Source organism: Saimiri boliviensis, chromosome 1 (assembly GCF_048565385.1).
Source record: "Saimiri boliviensis isolate mSaiBol1 chromosome 1, mSaiBol1.pri, whole genome shotgun sequence".
NCBI classification, from domain to species: Eukaryota; Metazoa; Chordata; class Mammalia; order Primates; family Cebidae; genus Saimiri; species Saimiri boliviensis.
This window is the reverse complement of record NC_133449.1, coordinates 67,211,893-67,237,555: the sequence shown is the minus strand read 5'-3', so window position 1 is coordinate 67,237,555 and position 25,663 is coordinate 67,211,893. Positions and strand designations below refer to the sequence as shown.

The 25,663-nt window shown below is 40.8% G+C and overlaps 1 protein-coding gene across 3 annotated transcripts in view; it reads right to left on the bottom strand.

The window, feature by feature from the left end:
- ADD2 (adducin 2) overlaps window positions 1-25,663 on the bottom strand; it is a 114,250-nt gene that overhangs the window by 78,886 nt on the left and 9,701 nt on the right. The window contains exon 1 of one of the 3 annotated variants that reach the window (XM_074398611.1): window positions 2,539-2,711. The exons of the other annotated variants lie outside the window; for them this stretch is intronic. The gene's annotated coding sequence lies outside the window, so the exon portion shown is untranslated. Of the gene's footprint in view, window positions 1-2,538; window positions 2,712-25,663 lie in introns of those variants that run through there. 3 annotated transcript variants of the gene reach the window in all.

The window sequence follows — 25,663 nt, the reverse complement described above, 5'->3', positions numbered from 1 at the left end:
CTGGGCAGATGCCTGGAGCCCTAATCATCAAGTAGTGCTAAAATATCAGCCTAAAGGAGAAACACAGCCCTGGTTAAGTTGGGTTCTGGATATGACTCCTCACATGGTAGTGACATTTAAATTGGTTCTGTTCCTATTGATAGACAGAAAACTTTTGATAGCTCTTCATCTGTACCGATTTAGAATTTTTAAGTATTTTTGCAAAATGACCCTCCAGGTTTCTTGGTATAAGCATGAGAGGTCCCTGAAGTCTGCAACAACATTCAGTTGAAATTTCTAAACCACATAAGACATGACACAGGACACAGTGCTAGGTACTGAGATAAGTTATTTAGCTTATTAGATAACTTCTAGAACTTTTCATATACTTTTCAAGAAGCTGCCTAGTTCAGAAGATCTCATTAACGTCTTCTGAAGAGAAATCCATTTTTCCTCACTCTGTGTTAGACATAAAGAGAACCTATTTCTCCCCACTGTGGGGTTTGTTTCTGTTTTTGTTTTTGTTTTTGAGATAGAATCTCACTCTGTAGCTAGGTTAGAGTGCAGTGGTGCGATCTCAGTTCACTGCAACCTCCACCTCCCCAGCTCAAACAGTTCTCCTATCTCAGCCTCCCAAGTAGCTGGGACTACTGGCGCACACCAGCATGCAGCTAATTTTTGTATTTTCAGTAGAGACAGGGTTTCACCATGTTGCCCAGGATAGTCTCGGTCTTTTGACCTTGTGATCTACCCACATTGGCCTCCCAAAGTGCTGGGATTACAGGCATGAGCCACTGCACCCAGCCACTGTTTTTTTTTTTTTTTTTTTAAGTTGAATGAATGCTCAAATAATATGAGCTTCGAGGTAAGCAGAATCATTAGTCCAGGAGAGTAGGAAGGAGCAGCTATTATAAAAAGGCTTATTCTGATCCCATCTCCCGAAAGATTCTTCTGATTGTGATGCAGCTTGTCACATCCACATGAGGCCAAAAGAGTGCAAGTGATGGGTAAAACACTACAGCCTGCCTCTGATCTTCACTGCTACCCTTTAGAGTGGAAATTATGAACCTCCTTTTATAGAAAAGGAAACTGAGACCCAGTGAGCTTTAGCAACTTGCTCAGGAGCACACAGCCAATAAGTGGCAGAGCTGAACACTGATCTGGGTTCATCTGATTCCAAAGCCCAGTGCACTATGAGGCCTCTTGTAGCTTCTACAGTGCGTTTAATTTTTAAAATAAATTAAACACTACTCGGGAGACATATCTATAAACAAAACAAAAATCCAATAAGGGAAGAACAGAATGTTCAAATGATAACAAATATCCCAAGAAATTCTAGTTTAGGATGTTGTCTAGCTAGTGATTCATGAGTCAACCTCCCCTAACTTTTCACTAAGAACCAATGTCAATGCACACACAAAATTAGATCATAACTCATAAGAACTCAAAAAATGAAGACTGACAATTAGCCTAGGGCCAGAATGATGGATGAACATTTACTCATTGAGACCTGTGAGACTGAAAAGAGAAGCATGAAGAGTGATTTATACAGGCACTTGTCTTTGCTACTTGGAGGAGAGAAAGCTCATCAGCTGAAAAATGAAGCTTTCTTCTCCCTCACTGCCTGCCTCCTAGCTCAGAGTCTATCCTCCAGAAAACTGAGCAGCCTTCCCACTGTGATATGGAAGCTACTCCTTGAGAGGCTAGAGCCGTTTCACACATGTATTGTCTCATGCTTCATCGTACCAGGACTGCAGTGCTGGTCACGCAACATAGCCAGGGACAGATACGGATTCCAATGCTGTATTGAAGCCAGAGATTTAAAGACACACATAAGAAGTGCCTGTGACAGGCTGGGTGAGTCAGACAAAATCCACCTCTAGGCTACTTGTAAAGAGATGTATCTATGATGAAGTCATAAAATATTACTTATAATAATTAGCTGAGCCATACGCAGAAGATTGAAACTGGACCCCTTCCTTACACCATATACAAAAATCAACTTAAGATGCATTAAAGACTTAAATGTAAAACCCAAAACTATTTTTTTAAAAAAAACCTAGAAGACAACCTAGGCAGAACCATTCTCAACACAGGAGTGGGCAAAGAGTTCATGACAAAGATGCCAAAAGCAATTGCAACAAAAGCAAAAATTGACAAATGGGATCTAATTAACTTAAGAGCTTTCAGTCTCTGAGCCAAAGAAACTATTAGGAGAGCAAACAGACAACCTACAAAATGAGCAACAATATTCGCAAACGGTGCATCTGACAAACATCTGATATTAAGCATCTATAAGGAATTTAAACAAATTTAAACAAATTTACAAGTAAAAAACAACTCCATTTAAAAAGTGGGCAAAGGACATGAAGACACTTTTTAAAAGATGACATACGTGTGGTCAACAAGCATATGAAACAAAGCTCAGTATCACTTATCATTAGAGAAATGCAAATCAAAACCACTATGAGATACCATCTCACACCAGGTCAGAATGGTTACTTAAAAGTCAAAAAATAACAGATACTAGGGAGCCTTCAGAGAAAAGGAAACACTTACACAGTGTTGGTGGAAGTGTAAATTCGTCCCAACCATTGTGGAAAGTAGTGTGAAGATTCCTCAAAGAGCTAAAAAAAAAAAAAGCAGAAGTACCATTTGACCCAGCAAGGTCATTACTGGTATATACCCAAAGGAATATAAATCATTCTTTCATAAAGACACATGCACACTATGTTCATTGTAGCACTTTTCACAATAGCAAAGACCTAAATGCCCATCAATGGCAGACTGGACAAAGAAAATGTGATCGATACACACACACACACACACAAACACACACACACACACACACACACACACACACACAGACACACTGTGGAATACCATGCAGCCATGCAAAAGAATGAGATCATGTCCTTTGCAGGGACATGGATGAAACTGGAGGCCATTATCCTTAGCAAACTAACACAGGAACAGAAAACCAAATACTGCATGTTCTCATTTATAAGTGGGAGCTAAATGATGAGAACACATGGACACAAAGAGGGAAACAATAAACACTAGGGCCTACTTGAGTGTGGAGAGTAGGCAGATGGAGAGATCAGAAAAAATAACTATTGCATACTAGGCCTAGTTCCTGGGTGGTGAAATAATGTGCACAATAAATCCCTGTGACACAAGGATAAATTCCTATGTCACAAACCTGCATGTACCCCTAACCTAAAAGTTAAAAAAAAAAATCTAAAATAAATAAATAATAAAATAATTAGCTCAAAAATATGCACAATGAAAAAATAAACTAAGGCTGACAATATTTATATAAGAGACAATAAAAGTCAAGGTTAAAAGCTCTAAACGATTCAAAACATTTTCTATTTGAAAAAAGTAAATCCCATAATGAAACTATCATATTGAACTATTATGCACTAAATAACATAGCACTGGACTATATACATAAAGAAAAAACTGTCGAGAATCAGTAAGAAAATAACAGGATCATAGGAATAATGGATTACCTTAATATGCTTGTCAGTCCTTGACAAAGAGGCTTAAAAAGAGGATAGGAGAATATAAGAAACCAGAATCGGTTGACTAATTAAAGGTATCCTTCCTCACTATTCACAATCTCACAATACAAACTCAGAAACCTAATAGATTTGGAATGGCAACAGTTACATTACAGTAAGCAATTTCACTGCAAGCATGCAGAGCAGAGTAAAATGCTAGTTAAAAACAAAACACCTCAGGTAACAATTTCTTCATTCTAGAAGAAGCATCATTTGTCCTTAGGGAAAGAGCAGGGTTTTTGTTACCTTGTTTTTTGTGGGTTTTTTTGTTTGTTTATGTTGTCTAAGATATGTTTTATTTTTTTTATTTATTTTTTTGAAACAGGGTCTCACTCTGCTGCTCAGGCTGGAGTGCAGTGGTGTAATCACAACTCACTGCAACCTCTGCCTCCTGGGTTCAAGCAATTCTCCCACCTCAACATCCTGAGTAGCTGGGAGCACAGATGTGCACCACCATGCCTGGCTAATTTTTGTGTTTTTGGTAGAGACAGGGTTTCACCATGTTGGCCAGGCTGGTCTCAAACTCCTGGCCACAAGTGATCCACCCGCCTCGGCCTCCCAGAGTGCTGGAATTACAGACATGAGCCACTGTGCTCAGCCTTGGTCTAAGAAATTTCTTGATGGGTCCTTTAAAATATGAAAAGTGAGTTGCTGCCTCCTTTGTCAATTCTTACAAATCTTGATTCGGGAGATGATTATTTAAAAAAAAAAAAAAGATAAATTGCCTTCTTGCAAGGAAAGTTACCAAAATTCAGCAAGTGGGAAAACAATGGGAGATGGAAGGAGAGTCAGGGGCATGAAGACAAGAACATGGCAAAAAACAGTGGCTTGTAGAAAGGAACAGCCGGTGAGAAACTCCCTGTGATGATGAATCGTCAATAAATTTTGAGAATCACAGATATCTAACACTGAATTTAAAAGCTGTTTACAGCCTTCTACTATAATTACCTTCTGATATGCCCAATCCTTTGATTAAAAGTCTGACGGGCAGAAGGGCTTTGTGTTAGCGGTGCTTTGGGAGAATAAAGGAGAAAGGACAGTGAGGGCAAATGTATTAACAAAGAGGGCAGCTCCTTTGGGAGGCAAGCTTTTAAGTGTGACAGATGCTTTTGCTCACCAGTATGTGTTTCCTCTCTACTTTGGCATACAGGAAAAGATGACATTTCCCCACCCTATCCCAGGTCAGCATTCCCATGGGTCTTTTTCTGGTCAATAAAATATGAACGCAAGTTCTTCTGGGAAGAAGCATGTTAAAGCCTTCCTCTCCTCGTGCTGTAGTCACTAGCAATTTCCAGATGATGACAACTCCATCAGCTAAATCTCTGAGTGAGGAAGACATGGGACAGGACCCATGCACACACTGAACCTCAATGGACATGTAACAGGAGCAAGGGATAAATTTCTGTTGTGTTCAGCCGCTGAAATCATGTGGTGTCTTGGTACTGCGGGATAGTACCAAGGTCATATCCCAGCTCCTTCCCCACACTTCCCACCCAGCTGTGGGAACCGGGCAAATCTATTAACCCATTTTGACATTTCGCTAATCAACAATAAAATGAAGATGTTGGACTGGACTGGAAGTTTTCAAACTGTGTTTCAAGAACTTGGAAGTTTCCAAGAGGTACTTCAGGGGTTCTGCAAGCATTTGATTCAATCTGTTTTAACTATTTGAAAGACCATTATACACTACACCTTTAATAGTCCTAATTCAAATACATCAGAGACTACCAATACCTTGTGCTCATTCTTCTTTTCCCTGAATTCAGAATAAAGCGTCCCTGCCTGTGAAGATTTATGAACTGCCCAAAACATGTTTTTGGTTAAGAAAGTGCTATTTCTGAGCTAGTTGTTTTTTAGAGAGTAAAGCTCATTTATGTCTGCTCACATGAAAATGTATAATCAAGTACATCACCAGAGAAAAGATTCACTGGGCCCAGTGAAACACCAGAAACAGCTCAGCTACATCTGCTTGGAATCAGCTCTTGACAAGGCAGAACAGAGTTGCAGGTGTTCTTAGCTAACTTTTAATATTTATACATATTACTTATTTTAGATGAAGTGAAATCATTTCCCTTAAAAAAAGAAATGGACTGCTGGTTGAAGAGAAGGAAATTTATTTATTTATTTATTTATTTATTTTCCGAGACGGAGTCTTGCTTTGTCACCTGTGGCTGGAGTGCAGTGGCGCGATCTCAGCTCATTGTAACTTCTGCCTCCTGGGTTTAAGCAATTCTCCTGCCTCAGCCTCCTGAGTAGCTGGGATTACAGGTGCCCACAACCACACCCAGTTAATTTTGTATTTTTAGTAGAGATGGGGTTTCACCACGTTGGCCAGGCTAGTCTCAAACTCCTGACCTCATGATCCACCCATCTTGGCCTCCCAAAGTGCTGGGATTATAGGCATGAGTCATTGCACCCAGCCTGAGAGGAAATTAAAAACATATATATGATGACGCCTACAATCAAAGTGATGGAGTTCAAGGTGAAACATCAAGTCAGGCTCAACTGGTACCTATTGATTCTTCAACTCTTGTTGCCTATAGAACAACAGTGGATGAAATAAGAAGATTGCCACAAAGAAAAGAATGTACAGTAGTCATTATCTGTCTTTGGGGCTCACCTTTTAAGGCAATACAATCCACTCAACCTCTTGATGTGCTCCATATGTATGAAACTAGCAAAGAGTTCTATGTTTTCTGCCACAGAACATCATTTGGACAGCACCCAGGGAGCCTACAAATGAGGTCCCTGACTATACTTACACACATCTTCATGTTATTTTTTTAAGCTATGTGGTATTATTTGTCCATGTATGTTTAACTTTGCCCATGAGGGAAAAACATATGCTCTCTTTGAAAATGTTATTAAATCCTATCCTATGGATCCTATGTTATAGATGTGTTAAGTGAGAATCTTGCTTCAAAAATATTAATACTTCTGCTGGATAGCACAGTACACTCAAGAATCCAAGATTGTATTTAATGAATTAGCTAAGGAGGTCAAAATTATCACAGCAAAGTCACATCGTATGATAGATGGGGTTAGAGTCCATAGCCTGTCAGTAAGGTCAGTATTGGCTGGAGTCAAAATTAACCTTGAACATCTCCTCAGTGGACATGAAGAATAGAGCGTGGCTCTCCATGTATCACCCTGCACAGAACTGTGTATGTATAACTGGGTAAAATGTACAGTAGCCTATGACTCATAAAAGGATATATGCAAAATATAATTTGGTCGTATTTTTACTCAGTTTCTCTGGGAGCTGGATTATCATGAAAGAAACGTGAGCATAAGACACCTCTGGTCTAAAGGAAATGTTCAGCATTTCACAGAGGAAGAGGCGGTATCTTATGGCTGTCTCCTTTCTCCAAGATGCTTTGTATGTTACAGTCAGTCAGGTAATTTATAAGGGACAATATCTGCTTCAAAGCACTTAACATTGGTAGAAGAAGAGAAGAAAATGTTTCCTTCTTCTCAACAAGTGTGTAACATTTCAAAGAAGTTTGTAAAATTCTGAGATCCTTGCCAGGACTATTTAAAAATACATCTGGTTTGAGAAACCCAGAGTAGAGTAGAGGCTTCCTGGAAGCTGTGGCAATGCCATATTTAAAGTCATCAAGTCTTGTAAGGAAAAACAAGAGTCAGTAATGAAACAGGAAGAAAACAGTGTTCCAGGCCAGAGCTCTATAGCATGTACAAAGGTCCTGTGGTAGATCAGAGCATAGAGTATGAGGAATTTAAAAGAAGGCTAGTGTGGCCAGAGCAGAGCCGAGGAGCCTAGAGGGGCCAGCAGGGATGACATGTGGCAGCCAAATCATGCTAGGTCATAGCCACCCAGTAAGCCATTTACTCATTCATTCATCAATCATATATTTACCTGGTATGTGTCAAACACTGTTCCTGGTGCCAGGGGAGACATGGCGGTAAACAGGACAGGTAAGGAGCTTATTTTTAGAGTTTCCATCCTCAGTAGATAATGCATCCCACCCTCTTAAAACTCAGAGTAATAAGAACTATGAAGAGAATTAAAATAGGGCAACATATTCACCATTTGGTGACCACCATGGGAATAATCGGAATTGGCAAAATTTGAATAAACCCTATAGATTATAGGATTGTACCAATGTTAATTGCCTGGTTTATGAAAGGTCGGTCGATGTTAATTGTCTAGTTTACAATTACCAAAAATTGTATTGGGTTATTGTGTAAGAGAATGTCTTTGTTTCCAGGAAACACACACTAAAGTATTTATTAAAGCATTATATCTGCACTTCATTTGAACGGTCCAGAACTAAATTGTGTGTATATGTTTGTACAGCCGTATGTTTGTTCAATACATACAGATACACTGAGACAGGGAAAGAGAGGGAAAATGCCCCCTGAAGAGGTAGAACTTAGGTTGAGATATAAATGACATGAAAGGGCATTCCTAGTGCCGGGAACAGCTAATGCTAAGGCTCAAAGGCTGGACAGCACTTGATGAGTTAAGGAGCAGAAAGAAGTCCATTGTGGCTGAAGCTGAGTGGCAAAGGGTAAGGTCTATGAGATTCCAGCAAAGAGGAATTCTGCCTTTTTTCTAATAATGGGAAGCATAATGGGCTTTAAATTGGAGGATAGCAAGGTCCCATTTGCATACTGAAAGCTCACACTGAAAAACAGAATGGGGACAGAGCACTAGTGGGCGTTTGGGGGTCAGTTAGAGGCAGCAGCAGATGTTCAAGTGGGGATGATGGGGCTTGGACTCAGGACTTGAGGGAGCTGGAGAACCATGGATAGATAGGCTTGGGATGTTTAGGAGACAAAAACAAACAAAACAAACAAAACAAAACAAAACAAAACAAAACAAAACAAAACAAAACGCAGTACTTGGTGGTGACCCGAACGTACCTCTAGTTGTCTTCTTTCGAGCACTGGATCAGTTAATGGAACTGAACTTAAGATTTCAAGGTGAACTATTAAAGTGCCCCAACCCCATTCTTGCAGTAGGGTTGTTGTTGTTTTGTTTCTTATTCCCACATTCCTTTCTGGACAGTGCCACAAAGTACAGAATTAGAGGAGGCAGAACAAGTTAAGATGTGAGACGAGGACTTCATAGTGTGAACGTTGTACTTAGACGTGAAGGGGTTGGTCTCCTCCTGAGATGCAGACCGCCTCTCTGAAGTTCACAGTGTTTCTAACATCCTTACACAGAACAGAAAAATGGCACGTGCTGGGAGAGTGGGAAAGGCAGGAGATTCTCATCCAAAGCCGGACTACAGGACTACAGCCTCACTAAAAACCCTCCCAGGAGAGCAGCTGGGAATGGTAAATTGCTTGCCCCTCTTTCTTGAGAAAGCACAGCAGATGCTTTTTATATAATGTCCAATTACTCCAAGGAATGTCACCATCTTTATGATTAATCAGTTTATATAATCAGGGACATATGTGAGGTGGTATCCAAGGACAACAAAAGACCCTGCAGACAGTAGATAAATTGAGTCTAACCCCTGTAGCCAATAGTTAGAAAAGCAGATTAACTGTATATATTACATAAATATCACTCAATGTAAGCTATTTTCAAAATAAGGATTGTTTTTATCTAAATTCACTGTGAAACTTATTTTTAAAATCCACAGGTTATGTAATTGATGGGAAAAAGCAGTAAATAATAGATATCCCTTTTTCAGAACTCAATAATGAGCTAGTGAAACTGTCGTTGTGATAACGACTTGTAAAATAAGCACTCAATAAATAAAACAGCTTTTGTGATTAAAGAGATTCTTCCAAGAAGGAATCGAACCAAGCAGGAGTATTCCAACTTGCTTTGTAAGGCCCAGCTCAAATGTAAACCCCTTTGTGAGATTTTCTCTGATCTATGGAGCAGAATTAATAGGCCTCTCCTATGAGCTCTGAGGGCACTCATCAGCGGGTGGTGGAATTATTTATCATGGTAAATCTCTCGAATAGTTCTCTTTGATTACAGTACCTAGCACAGTACTCAGCTTCCTTTTCCTTTTGGAGCTTTAAAGAATATGCAGACATTAAAAGCATCAGCAGTAGTACATCTTGCAGCTGCTAATATGGAACATTCAAGGGACCAGACACTTACTCCAAACATTAACCCGTTAGTCCCCACAACAACCTTAATGAAGTAGGTACCAAGATGAGGGAGAGGTGAGTAGACATGTGCAAGATCCCATTCCTAGTAATTTGGGGCAATGAAGATTCTAACTCACGCAGTCTGACTCTACCACCTCCCTGATAGGGCAGGATGTGAAAACACTGGCCTGGGAGGGAAAATACCTGGAATCAAGTTTGTATTTGGTAGCTTGTCAGCTGTGTAGCCTTAGGATAGTCACTGAGCCCACTAGTCTCTGGGATTTTTCCACCTCCCCAGAGTTCAGTTCTCATATACATTTACTGGCAAGACAGCAACAGCCCCCTGCCTGGCATTCCCACCACTGACCCACAGCCTGGGCCTGCCAGGTTAGCATCTGAGCCAAATGTTTTTGATAGGACAAATGTTTTTGGATAGATCTACTTAGACATCATTGTTCTCCAACTGTCTTTATTCTTCTCACAGTTTTTGAAAACTGGGTTAAGTGTTGGGAGACAGTAAACATTTAGCAAATGGTTCCTGCACTCCAGGAGCTAAGAGTCCAACATGGATTTAAACAAGAAAGCTGAACCTCAAGATTACAATTCAGAGTCATACAGTAAGTGCTCTCCCACCATGCCACATGCTCTCCCATCATGCCACATGCTCTCCCACCATGCCACGTGCTCTCCCATCATGCCACATGCTCTCTCATTATGCCTCATGCTTTCCCATCCTGCCACAGCACTCACTCAGGCAAGAGAAACCCATCCTATCTTCTGCTACATGACCCTTTTCTTTATATCTTCTGCACACATTTTATGTCCAGAGATAGTATCTCTTTTATGGGCCAGTGACTTGGGAGCCACTTATAATCTCCAATTGACCTTTCTGAAATATTACTCAGTGGAAATTTGAAAACAAATTGTTTCATTTGTACTCGATGGTATTACAATTTGAAATTCAATTGTTTTTTGTATAGCAGGTCAACAATTGAAATGGTACGAAGACATTTGCTCTTTTCAGCTGCTGCCTTTGGATATGAGGCTTTATGTGATCTGCACTTTCTTGAAAGTTTATTATGGCATAAATCTTTTATGGTTTAAAAAAAATCTTGACATATTATTGCTGATAGGAAAAACAAGTGTTTTTTTAATCTTTGCACCCAGAACCAAAAAAAGAGCTTGTGGTCACAGCAGGGTATGGAGTTAACATAACCTCCCTATTGTTTTTCTCCTGGGACACCATGCCCTCACTTGTGAAGAAAATTTCTGTTCTAAAATTTGACATGATTGCCTTATCATGCAGGTCCTGCCCTCCGTCTCACCCCAAGTACTTAGAGGTAAAATTAGAAATGTCACATATTCAAACACTGGCAAAAAAGGAATCCTTTTTTGGACTCTATTCTGTGTCTCTGTATAGCTATCACTGATATTATTATTCATCGAAGTAAGCTGAGTTATGCTGCAGTAACTAGACTCCTTCTCCCTGGTCTTGTGTGGCCTCTCTGACCACTTAAGGTAAAACAAGGAAAACTAAAAGACAAAGACCTTTATGGCTTCTCCTGCCACAATAGGCTCCTCATAGCACGTCCATTTTATCTGGATCCAAAGCAGAGCACTTCCTACCTGGGAATGGAGGCTTGCTCTTTGGCTCCCCTGGTGATTAGAATGTGTGACCACAAAGGTGATCATTGAAAACCCCTGCCACTGACAAGGTCCTGTGAGTCACTCTATAGCATCCATTGTCTTTGAGAAAGTGAAAGCCTCTGTCTTTTCAGGACTGAAAATGTTGGCTAGAAGAAAGCATTTCTTCTATGATGCCGTTCAAGTATGTTACTTTAAACGTGGCAGCCGTATGTCCAAAGGATTTTGGAGGTTTGTAGAGAGGTAAGTCCCAAATGCCATTATAGCACATTAAAGAAAATGAAATTAGCTTAGGAGTACAACACGGTTCAAGCCATTATATAATTTTAAAGGCATGTAATGCAGCAATGAGCTATATGACTATGGGCACACTTAAACTGCTTGAGCTGTACTGAACTAACTCAGTACAGATTTTGTTTAGCAGGATCAAACTTGGAGGCTGTATTAGTCAGTTCTCATGTTGCTATGAAGAAATACCCGAGACTGGGTAATTTATAGAAATAAGAGGTTTAACTGACTCAGTTCTGCATGGCTGGTGAGGACTCAGGGAACTTACAATCATGGCAGAAGACACCTCTTCCCAAGGCGGCAGGAGAGTGAATGAGTGCTAGCAGGGGAAATGCCAGGCTTACAAAACCATTAGATCTAGAGAGAACTCACTCACTATCACGAGAACAGCATGAAGGAAACTGCCCCCGTGATTCAATTACCTCCCACTGGGTCCTTCCCATGACACATGGGGATTATGGGATTATCATCCAAGATGAGATTTGGGTGGGGACACAAAGCCAAACCATATCAGAGGCTGATGCTAAAAACCTAGAATTGCATAGGAAGCACTCTCCTGTGAAGGACCATTAGGACAAGTGTTTAACAAGGGCAACTTCCTGGTTACTAATGCCACAGGAAGTTATGTGTGTGACAGTCACTGCTAGCTAGGCAATCTTCATCTACCCTTCTTCCTCCCTAACAAAACCTCAATTTCATTCAGGGAACAATATGGCCAGCTTAAAAAAAAAAACTGCATTTCCCAGCTTTCCCTGAAGCTAGAAGCAATCATTTGATACAGTATTGGTCAATAATGTGTTGCCAGAAATCTTCTGGGAATTTCTGAGAAAGTCTAATTTCCTGATGGAAATACTATCCTTTTCCCTCACCTCTTCCTCCTCCTTCTCTCTATCTAGAAGGTAGTTAAAAGGCTGGAAATGGGGTAGCTGCAAACTTTCAAGATAAAGAATACCATGTGCTAAGCATGGCAGAGACAGGAGCCTGGCACAATGATGCTATAAGGAGCCACTGCACCAGCCCCAGGTTGCCAACCCCCTGGACTTTCTAGGGAAGAGAAATAAGACCCTATTTGGCTAAGCCACTATGGCTAAGTTTCTGCGTCATGCAGCTGGAAGCAATTCTTCACCAATATAGAGTGTTATAAGACAAAAGGTTTTCCTGTCCAATTAGTTTGGGAATCCGTAGGATAAACACAGGCCCTTGTTACAAGACCTTTCTGAGCCTCTTATATCGTAGGTGCCTGATGATGCTCTTGAGAGGAGGGCCGAGTACAGTGTCTCCCAAATTTTATTGACCATGGACACTTTCATTTCATGTTATATCTCTTGGGAATAATGTCCCAGCAAATATTCCTTAAGAAACAGTGCTCCAACTATGCCCACGCCCATGCTCACTCTCTCATTTTCTTTCTCTCAACCAAGGAAACATCATGCTTTTCCAGGATGTACAAACATAAATTTTTAGCAAATGTTGAAACATAAAACTCTCCTAAATTCATGTCCCCACAGTGTCTCCCAACAATTCATATCCACCTGAAACCTGTGAGTTAGTCCTTATTTAGAAGCAGGATCTTTGCAGACGTTATCAAGCAAAGATGAAGTCATAATGAATTAGAGTTGGTCCTAAATTCAATGGTCAGCATCCTTAAAAGGAATGGGACGCTTTAGTCATCAAAGTCACAGAGGAGACAGACACACACAGAGGAGAACACCATGTGATGACAGAGGCAGAGACTTGACATTCCTGGCAAGCCAAGGCCTGGCAAGAATTACTGCCAGCATCTAAAAGTAAGAAGAAACAGTGAAGGAGTACCTTAGAGCCTTCAGAGGAAGCATGGCCTTGTCAACAGTTTGACTTCAGACCCCTAGCCTTCAGAAGTGAGAGAGAATACATTTGTTACTTCAGGCAGTCCTGAGGAACTAATATACTTTGTAGCATTATAACAATGTCTAAATTACTATAACTTTTTCCTGTGTCCAGGGATGAGAATTAAGGGTCAACACAGACCTGGCCATGTAGAGAAACTGTCTCCCCCAACCCCAGCTCCTCAATCATATTTTACATTCATATAAGGAATTGATATTCTTCCTGTCACTTTCCCTTGAAATCAAATGGCATCTCGAAAACTCTGACATTAAAATGGGAGACGCTGACACTTGAATAGAAATGCCCTAAAGAAAAACTTTTCTGGAACCTTGAATTTGCCATTAATCATCTGCCTCACCTTGGATCAGTGCCTTATCTTTCCCAGCTTCATGTGTCTGATTTCTATAATGAAGGGCTTGGACTGAAAGATCTATTTGATCTCTTCCACTCTGACACTCTGGAATTCCGGTGGGAATGTTTGAGGTGTGTAACAGTTGATGCTTGTTACTCAGTAACCTAAAGACAGGCAAGGCTAGTTGGGTGAGGTCAGAGCAGCAGGCCCTTACTAACACTTAGGGTACCTTGTCAGCTTTTCTGAGTTCACTTATATATAAAAATCTTACTTCCTAGGATGTCTCTTTGAACTAAACTAGAAAAAGGAATGCAGTGTTATGTTTGGTATTATGTTTGCCTTGGCATAAAGTCCTAAAAGAGAGGATTCTTTTGGAGGACTGTGATAGAAATTACTAGGACAAAAATGAATGTGTTTCCCTTCCCATTCTTAAAAGAAACTTAAACTCATAAAACTAGGTTAATTATTCACATTACAAAAGATGTCATTATTTGATGAACAAGGTTACTAAAGATTTCCTTTTTAATCAATGGCATAGCAAAGTAGTTGCCTAACTGCTCTTCTCCAATCTAAACAACTCGATTCTTTTAGACTTTGGTCATATGAGCTTGTTTCCATCTATTTGACTATTTAGGTTGTTTTATCCTGAGCACCAATCATTTATCATCACATACTGTAACTGTGATAACCAGCACAGAGCACAATATTCTCAGAATCGATCAAGACAAAGGAAACTTAAGAAAAGGAACACATCTTGGAGCTTGAAGTCATTCTCTCAAGATATCCCACGAGTTCCAGAAAATGTGAGCATATGATGGGAAATATGAGTCCCTGCTTTTCACAAGGACACACAAGATACAATGTCTTAGCAAGGCACATCATGACATGGTAATTATCAGACAAACATTTTTAAAGCCTTAAATGCAAATAGCATTTATCAAAAATGCTTTGAAGCCAAAGGCGCTGCAAATTCTGTAACACACATCCTTTGGACATTTGTAACATACACACCCTTTGGATATTTGCCAATGGACATTCGCAATGTCATTGGTGCCTAACAAGGACACAGAAACTCTAATTCTCTAAGTATATTGATAGCATTATTGAGTATTATATTTACAACAAGGGAGAAAAATAAACCAAAAGAATAAATTGGGGATTTAATAAATTGGGTAATAAACTGCAGGTCTATGTAGTGTTACCTAGAAGTAAGTTATAAAGTTTATTCAGGTATTCATGACACAAATAATTATTTAGTGCCTTTTATTTGTCCACCTTTCTTATCCAAAAAAATGAGAATAATAATACCATCTACCTCATAGGGTTATTGTGATTAGACTTTAAATACTTACAAATATAAATATGTCATTAACACAGCCTGACATGTAGGAAGTACTAAATAAATATCTATTTATTTATTATAATGGAGCCAAGTACAAAGATCTGGGATATGTTTTGGAGGATTGAACCAACAGAATTTGCTGACAGACTGGATGAAAAAGTGAAGGAAAGAGAAACCAAAGACAACTCTAAAATCTTTGGCTTGAGCAACTGGGATGATGACATAAGGAAAATGCAGAGAGAAATGGTTTGAGTAACGAAATCAAGAGCTCTAATAGGGTCATTTAGGTTTGTTCTGAGATGCCTGTAAGACATCCATGTAGAAGTGTCAAGGAAGCAGTTGAGTATACAGGTTCTCAGCAGTCTACCCAACCCTACTGGAAGTAAGATCCAGAGACCAGCAACATCAGCATCGCTGAAAGTGAAATGCAAACTCTCAGGCCCCACTCCAGACCTATGAGACTGGAATCTACATTTTAACAGGATCCCCAGGTGATTAGTATGCACAGTAATGTTCCAGAAGCAATGAATTAGAGTTCTAGGGAGATAGGAACTTTGGATTCATCATAAATGGAGTTGAAAGCCAAGGCCCAGAAGCGCTCCCCAGAGAGGGTGTATAAGGAAGGCAAAGTGGCACAGGGCAAAGCTCTCTCACACTTGGAAGTCTGGTGGAGGAAAAGGAACTGTGCAGAAGAAAAAGAGGAATAGCCAATGAGGCAAGCGAAAACCAGGAAAGGACAGTATTCCAGGCCAGATAATCCAAACGTTTCAAGAAGTGGGCAACTGTGTTGAATGCTGCTAACATGTCAAGAGAGATAAGAACAGAGAAGCCATTAGATTTGGCAATATGGAGGTCATCTTCAATGATCTTGACAGAAATAGCCTCAGTGCCACAGAGGACAAGTATAAACAGTGGGGAACAGGAAAAGATACGGAGCAAAGGCAACTCTTTTTTTTTTTCTTGAGACAGAGTCTCCCTCTGTCATCCAGGCTAGAGTACAGTGGTATGATCTTGGCTCACTGCAACCTCTGTCTCCCAGGTCAAGTGATTCTCCTGTCTCAGCCTCCCGAGTAGCCGGAACTGGGTGCCCGCCACCACACCTGGCTAATTTTTTGTATTTTTAGTAGAGATGGTGTTTCACTGTGTTAGCCAGGATGGTCTTGATCTCCTGACCTTGTGATCTACCCACCTCAGCAGGATTATAGGTGTGAGCCACAGCACCCACTGTGGCAACTCTTTCAAGGAGTTTTGCTGAGAACATAAGGGAGAAATAAGAGGAGGGAGGAGGGAAGAACGAGGCTGACGATGCAGAAAAGAGGACAATTGCAAGGTAGTTTTTGAGACGGTAAAGGTGAAAAGGGCTCAGAGCCCAGAAGAAAAGATGGCCTCTGATAGAAGCAGGGCCCCTCAACCCAGAGCAGTATGTCAAGGTATGGGGGGGCGCAGGGTTGGAGGGTGGGAAGATGGGGGAGCTCCCAGCTCACTGTTTCTGTTTCTCAATGAAGTTGGAAGCACCCAACAAGGTGGGTGGGATGCAGAGGAGAGGAAATTTGGAGAAAAGAGGAGTGAATTTGTCATTCTGCAAAGTGGGAAAGTAAATGCCTTAGAATTGCCAGGTAGTACAGGATGCTTTTTTGAGATTTTTGGCAATGCATTTTAAAAACCCCACGCTCGCCCATAACATTTCCTCCAAAATGTCCTCATGTTCTAAAGCATAGAGGCATAAATCACAAGAAAGTACATCTTCTCCATCAATTCTCATTACTCCTGTAAGCATTTTATTACACTAAAGGTCACCGTCGGCAGAGCAAGGCTAGACAAGGGAGTCATCATAGAGCCACAGCAAGATGATACAAAGGGACAGAAGCCTTCTGTCCCCTCCAGGAGATTTATAGCTGAGGGGTGAGGCAGGAATTAATGACCTGAAAACACAAGATGCCTCAAGGGATGGAGTTCTTACAATTCACAAGAAGCTAGGAGATCCCTCCTGAGACAAGTGCTTTGGTAAACAACACCGAGTACTGTTAATTGCCTTTAATTGAGTTTTGAACAAGCCCAAAGTCAATAATACCTCCTTGGTTACCTTCCTTCCTGCTTGGAAACCAATGGAATGGAACAATCACATAATTCTTTGCAGCACTTCCAAATTCAGTACATAAAGCCCACTTCTGTGATCCACAAATGAAGAGGCTAAAGAGTGGCTCTCCCCCAGCACCCTGTTGCCGCACAGCACTCTCTCCCACATCCCAGGTTCACAGGGCCTGGGTGTACATCTTCTTGAGCTCTATAGCCACTTCCATCTATTTCCACTCTTTCAAAAACCCCATCACCTTGGAAGCACAGTCTTCTGACTTGACTTCCTGTCACTCCTTCTTGAGATTCTCCTCTACTGCTCTCCCAGCTACTCCCCTCATTCTCCGATGACTCAGCTCCTGGCTGACCATGTTCCCCACCACCACTCTCCTTACTCATTCCTGCTGACGTTGACATCTACACAGTGACCCACGGACACCCACCATCACATCTCCATGGCCTCCAATGCCACTTATCTCTCCTTCCAACCCAGCCTCAGTCACCGTCTCCGGTGGTCATACCCTAGATCTTGCTGCCACCAAGATCACCACCTTCAATGTGTGGGTATCAACATCCTATTCTTTGACCATCCCTTTCCAGCCCACCTACTCTGGCACCCCACCTCCTAGCAATTCTCCAACATCTCTGATACCTGCTAATCACTTTTTAATTATCTACCTCCAAACTCTACTCTTCCCACTTCTTCTCATGTAGCTTAAATTAAACTATCCATCTGGGTAATCATTCCCTTGCAAAACACTTCTAACTCCTCTACCCTCTCTCCCTTCACTGTTTCCATCTCACAGAGACCCCACCCTTGGTTAAACCTCATGTGACCCTGCCCCTGCCTGCATCTGAGCCATTGACCCTTGCGCAAAACTCTGCAGACTAGACTCACTTCAAATAACCCTCTACACTTGTCAAATGATTTCTTAACATTGCCAAGCAACCTGCCCTTCCCTTGAAGTAGAGACTTCAACAGGATCATTTCCCACCTTCTCATCTCAAATCTCCCTGACTCCATCCTCACTCCACTCTCGGCCAATGATGTGGCCTCAAATAGCATAATGAAAATGCCTGCAATCAGCCAGCACTAGCTCGTCCTCTGATCCAGTCTCACTAATCCACGGCAAACAGTTCACTGCTACCTACCAAGAGAGCCTTCCCTGACCACTCTGGCTAAAGCAGGCTCCTCCAATCACTCTCCCTCGTCTTAAAATGAGTTTATCTTCTGCATAATGGGCATCAATGCTTGACACTGTTTGTTTGTATGCTTAGTGTCTGTCTCTCCTTGCTAGAGTGTAAGCTCCTGGCTCGCAGCATCCCCAGCACTGCACAGTAACCACACATAGAAGGTGTTCAGTAAACACTTGTTGGCGGACTGATGTGCAGAGTTGAACCATACACACTTACCTACCACTGTGACCAATTAATTACTCGTCATCTAGTATACCTGCAGCAAACTTAAATGTACTTTTTCTTAAACATTTTTTATTTAGCCCTCCTTCCTTCTCCTCATAAAAATTAACAGTGGGGCTGCTATCCAGGTCAAATTTATCTATTTTTAAAAATGTTTATGGCCAGGCACAGTGGCTCATGCCTGTAATCTCAGCACTTTGGGAGGCTGAGGTGGGCAGATCACAGGTCAGATGTTCGAGATTAGCCTGGCCAACATGGTGAAATCCCTTCTTTACTAAAGATACAAAAAATTAGCTGGATGTGGTGGTACATACCTGTAATCTCAGCTACTCGAGAGGCTGAGGCAGGAGAAACGCTTGAACCCAAGAGGCAGAGGTTGCAGTAAGCCAAGATGGCGCCATTGCACTCCAGCCTGGGTAACAAAGTGAGAATCCCTCCCCCCACAAAAAAAATAAGATTCAAACTTAGAGTAAGCAAACTTTTAAAAACTGAATTAATATTACAGCTTATGATCCTCCCTCCCTCTCTAAGGAAGCAGCCCTCACAACAGAGACCACAAAATCCTCCAGAAAAGGGCTCCAGAAGCAGCCAGTGCAGGAGGAAAGAATGAGACCCCAGCTCCTAACACCATCTCCCCTGAGCATCACCTTCCTTTCAGGCAACTCTCTCCGCACCCCTCCAAACCAGCTCACCTGTTTCCCTTTGAGACTAAGAAAATACCCCTTGTTTTTACAAGGGTTTTTTTTTTTGTTTTTTTTTTGTTTTTTTTTTTTTACCTGAGGATGGCAGCATTTTACTAATATTTAAATGATAAGCAAAAAGTCCAGGCACAGGGGCTCCTGCCTGTAATCCCAGTACTTTGGGAAGCCGAGGTAGGCAAACACTTGAGGTCAGGAGTTCAAGATCAGCCTGGCTAACATGGCAAAACCCCGTCTCTACTAGAAATAAAAAAAATTAGCTGGGCATGGTGGTGAGTGCCTGTAGTCCCGGCTACTTGGGAGGCTGAGGCATGAGAATCACTTCAACTCAGGAGGTGGAAGTTGCAGCGAACCAAGATTGTACCACTGCACTCCAACCTGGGCAATAGAGTGAGACTCTGTCTCTAAATAAATAAATAAAGATATTAAGCAAGCTTGCAAAAAACAGAAACTATAACATTGAAGCACATGAAAAGATGCTTGGTATCACTGATCATAGGGAAATGAAAATTAATACCATAGTGAGATACTATATACCTATTAATGGTGTTTAAATTATTTTTTAAAACCTGGCCATGCCAAGTATAGAGCAACTATCGCTCTCATACATTAGTGCTGGGAATGTAAAATGGGACAGTCATTTTAGAAACAGTTTGGCAGTTTCTTAGAAAGTTAAGCAGACACATACCATAGCCACATGCAATCCCACTCCTAGGTACTGACGCAAGAGAACTAAAATCTTATGTTCACAAAAAGAGCTGTATGCTAATATATACAGTGACTTTATTCATAATTGTCAAAAATTGGAAACAGCCTAAATGTTCTTTAATAGGTGAATAACTAGTCAAATTGTGGTATGTCCATCTAAAGGCATATTTTTCAGCAATCAATGGAATAAACTATTAATATTTATAACAACATAATGAATCTCAAACACATTATGCAAGGTGAATGAAGCCTGACACAAAAAGCTATACTTTATAATCCCAATTATATGACATTCTGGAAAAGACTAAATCAAAAACAGATGGGTGATTGCCAGGGACTGTGGTTAGAGAAAGGGTATTCATACTAAGGGCACGAGAAAAATTTCTTCTATCTTGATTGTGGTGGTGGTTGTTACATGACTATATACATATGTGTGTGTGTGTGTGTGTGTGTGTGTGTGTCAAAATTTATAGAACTACACATCTAAGAAAGAGGAACTTTACTGTACATATATTATCTCTCAATAAACTTGACTTTAAAAAGCATAAGTAAATAAATTAAAAAGTGACTTTCTGTATAACACTTGGGGTAACACAATAATAAATAATACCAGCAACACAAACAGCATCAGAACAAATCTCTTTTAAAGAACTGGTTTCTGGCTGGGCACAGTGGCTCATGCCTATAATTCCAGCACTTTGGGAGGCCAAGGCAGGAGGATCGCTCGAGCCCAGGAATTCAAGACCAGCCTAGGCAACATAGTAAGAGCTTGTCTCTACAAAGAAATTTTAACAGTGGATGTGGTGGTGCGCACTTGTAGTCCTAGATACTCAGGAGGCTGCGGCAGAAAAACTGCTTGAGCCCACAGGATTTCGAGGCTGCAGTGAGCTAATGATTATACCACTGTACTCTAGCCTGGGTGACAGGGTGAGACCTGTCTCTTAAATACAAAGAAAGAAAGACAGAACTTTTTCTGATCCTCAGTAGCTGTACTCTAGTATTGAAAGAATTCACATGATGACTCAGTACCTTGCCTGGTACCACAGGTTCATTTCAAGGCGCCATCTTGCTGCTTGCTATCTGGGAGCCAGGCAGTCATCCATCTCAGCTGTGTCTTCAATAGGGCACAAAGGACCTCACTTCAGATCCACAGCCCTTGGGGCCCTCTGATTGGGAGCATGAAAATGACTGACATCCTGAAAGGCAGATCCCACCCTTGCAGGCTTATCCAAGTGTCTCACCCATACCATCTTACAAGACAGCAGCAAAAAAAAAAAAAAAATTACTGACTATACAACGGGGATTACAAAGTGGGAATGGAAACCTTTCTCAAAATCTACATTTAAAAAAAATGTTTTATCAGGTAAAAGGTAATGGAGGATCTCAAATAAGAGAGACGCCAAGATAGTTCTAGATGGGCATGGGCATGCGGACATGCTCTGCAAATAGAAGCCCCCTTTTCTTGGCGCCTCATCCCCCAGGACTTGCTTTTTCTGGGGACGCATCTACGCATTGTAACACATCTGTGAACCCAATTCAGAACAGTAAAAGCCAGCCTCCTTTGCATAAACTGATGCTATAGATCCCTTTATCACATTGTCAATTAAGTATTGCCTCCTGGGTGTCCCAGTTGCAGAAAAAAATAGATTTTGGTTGCATTATTATAAATCAACTTAACAGATTCATCTTTTGACAATATTCTCTAGCTATTTTCAATAGTTCTAAGTTGATGAAAGTTTAATGTCATGGTTCATGATTAAAAGCTCTAATCTTAATAAAACAGCAAAACAGTACAAAACAATAGACATTATTTAATTATGGAAAAATTTGTAAATAAACAAAACCAGGGAGATTATTAAAAAATGCCAAGTACCTATCACCTAGCTTCAGAGTAAACTGCAGTTTGTCCAGTCTAGGTTACGCCTCTTGTCCCAGGGTAATTATTAACAGCATGCCCTCTCACTCTAAAAAGTGTGTCTGTTTAGATGACAGATTATACCCAACCTCAACAATTATCAACTCATGGTGTATCTAGTTTACCTCTAATGCTCATCCTCCCATAAAAAAAATTATTTTGAGACAAATCCTAAACAGTCTACCATTCTACTCATAAGTATAAAAGACTTTTTAAGAAGAAATTTTAGATTTTTGACATCCTTAATCTTGGTGTATGTTCTGTTGAGAACTAATTATAATGAATACAGGTTTCAACTGTAACTTTACAGCCTATAACTTTTAACAGTTAAGATACATAGCAGAATCCCAAAAACTGTCTTAATGATCATTGCTAAGGCTGAAAAATGAGGCAATAATCTCCAAAGAGATGAAAACATAGCAGCAGCTGAAATATTGTGTGCATTGTAACTCCATATTTACTGCTGAACAAGAGCCCCTGGCACCCACACCCTCCTTCTTACCCCGGTGAAAAAAGCCAGAAGCCCCTTCCTCTGTGAGGATCTACTCTGTGAGTTCACTTAGTTACTTCCTCACTTTCCAGGTCTAAGTCAAATATATACCGGCAACCCTGACCCCATTAAGTAACCTTCCACAGCACTTGGAAAATAACTGCCATCCAGGCTCCTAGGAAAATTTACACTTCCTCCTAATCCTTATTTTTATCCTAATCCCTTTCAGACTATTAGCCAAACTGTTCTTTCTAATGGCTGCTTCTAATTTTCTAAGTTTCTTGAGGAGAAATAACTGAGCTTGTTAGAATTGTTTGTAAACTGAAAGTCAATCATCTTTGCGTAGGGAGGAAGAATGTTTTCATGTGTCTAGACTATTCTAGATGGGAGAAGATACTGAAATTGAGTGGATGGGGACTGCAGCTTCTTGAAGGCATTTTTGTAACAAAGAAAAACAAGTTCACCAGAGTCTGAATTTAAATTGTGGCCATACTAATAGTTTGTTTTACTGCTATGTATGACTTGATTGAAAATTATTGCCCCTAGCTTCTAATCCAAGATGGCAGCCCTATCCTGGCTGGCCATTCCTATGTTTTTCTCTTTCCTTGGATCCCATTAAATTGACTATAAAGAAATAAAAATATATAATCCTACAATGACAAAGTAAAAGCAGTTCATAACCAGAGGAGAGATTTCAACAAATTTCTGGAAGACAAAAAGCGATTGGGGGACTGGTGACTAACGTTTGAGGGTGAAAGAAACGATACCCTAGATTTCAGGCAGAGGTAACTAAGACAGGGAGGCAGCCAAGCTGTCTGGCAGAGCCCTAAAGACATCCTGGACTCTGAGATGGCAAGTACTGTGGATGGCAGGAAGAAAAATAAAAGAGGCTGAACACGGGGCAAATTGCAGGTCTCTATACAGAGCAGCAGATCCTGCCCACCCGCTCTCCTCCCCCAACATACAGCGGTCCCCAGCTAGCCACTCAGCTGAATTATCTCTTTATCTCAAAATAGCATGCATACACTGTTCTTTCTGGATTTATTAGCTTCAATCACTAGATGGGTCTTCTTAGAGAAACTGCACACACTGCAGGAGAGAACTAGAGCCATACTATGATGGTATTGGTGCCCCCAGAGTAAAGCCCATCTCAGGGGGTCACTTGGGGGCCCCAGATAACAATTCACGTGAACTTCACCCTGGATTGAGACATTGGAGTCCTGAGAAAGATGAAATCCTACCATGCTACTTATTATGCAGTTAACAATATCAACCCAGTCAGACACTGTACACTTCTAAGAGTTCTCAGCTGTTTTAATTACCTTATACACAAATCGTAGAAACCAACTATGGCTAGAGAACAGAATATTTTATCAACTTTGATAGTACAAAAGTAAATGTACAGCTAGAGAAGGAGGGAGTAGGCAAGGAGACGTGGTGGTAACAGCCTTATGTACAGAATAGAGTCAGGTGACATGATCAGCAGTGGAAGGAATGGGAAATCTGGTTGTAATGAATGTATTGTCCAGAGTTGTGGGGATGGCCAGAAGAGAAGTGAAGAGATGGAGGTGTGGTGTAAGTAAGCTTCAACCTTGAGGGTTGTTTTTTGTTGTTGTTGTTGTTTTTGACAGAGTTTAGCTCTTCTTACCAGGCTGGAATGCAATGGCATGATCTTAGCTCACTGCAACCTCCACCTCCCAGATTCAAGCGATTCTCCTGCCTCAGCCTGGCATATGCCACCACATCCACCTAATTTTGTATTTTTAGTAGAGACAGGGTTTCACCATGTTGGTGAGGCTGGTCTTGAACTGCTAACCTCAAGTGATCCACCTGCCTTGGCCTCCCAAAGTGCTGGGGTTACAGGCATGAGCCACTGCACCTAGCCACTTCAACCTGGATTTTTATGGCAGAAAGTCACTAGACAATGATCACAGTTGATACATTCAGAAACAGCAGTATATGCATATTATTTTGAGACACAGAGGTATCTACAGCAGAACAAAAAAACACAGCTAAAAGTGGTTTGCCTGTGGATAAGGGATTTGGGGTGAGATTTGGGCAGGGATTGTTGCTTTTTATTAGAAGCCCTGCAGTCCTATTTGATTCGTTAAGTATGAACAAGCATTGCCTTAAAAACTAAAAGTTTGGGGACAGGAGAATAAGAAAGAAAAATAATGGTATATTTTATGAAATAAGAAAGAGGAAATCTCACACACAGTATGGTAGGAATGAGCATGGAATGGTTAGGCTGGATACTGCATAACTATGGTAACAGATGTAGCTAATTTAGGACACAAATGAGGGTGTTGGAAAGATCTAAGAGAAATATGGTGTTAAGAGGGAAGGAGAATAAATTCTAAAAAAAGGGATGCTGAGATAATCAGTATAGATGCTCTGCCATCTGACACAAGGAAAGGAGGAAAGGACCAAACCCGCCCTCACTTTTCCTGTCTTTTCACAGTAGCTTTTTCAAAGTAAGCCCCAAGATATTCTTATGGGGACTCCACGCTGAGTAAAGAAAGCAAACATGATAAAATTCACACTCAATAAAATAACACGGGCAGAAAATCACATCCATTGTTAAATGAATTTGTTTCATAAAGCCTCCATGCCTTTCAAAGTTTAATAACTTCATTTGTTCCTTGAGAAAAACAATTTTAAAACAACATTCAAATGCCCTTGTATTGATTTTCCCTTCAATACAGTGATTCACAATCAAGCACAAAGATTTAACTACTTTTTCAAAATTCCACAGAAAATTACCAAAGGAATGTAAAAATAGGAACTGCATCACTCTGGTTACCAGGGAGGCTGCCATCCATGTGGCAGGAACTATGCAGGATCAACATCTTTGCAACACTGGTTCTTCCCATCCGGGAACATGACATTCTATTTCTTAAGTAAATACTGCTAATGCATATTTTCTGTGAAAATTGTCCATTTCTTCAAGATTTTCACAGATGTTAGGATACGATAATGCATAGTGTTCTTAGGATTTCAGATCTTCATACTGTTCCATATGTCATTTCTAGCTTTGTGAATTTTTTTGCCTTTTTATCTTAATTAGGCTTTCTGGAAGTTTGTCTATTTTATTGGCTTTCTAAAAGAACTAACTGGCTAGATTAAAGGTGGGGAGAGGGCATATAAGGAGGTGGAAAGAGTTGCTTTTGGAGGGGCCAGGAGGGCAGGAGAGTATGTTCAGAAAGATGGAGTGGTTTTCAGCCTACCTAGGGGATACAGTATAA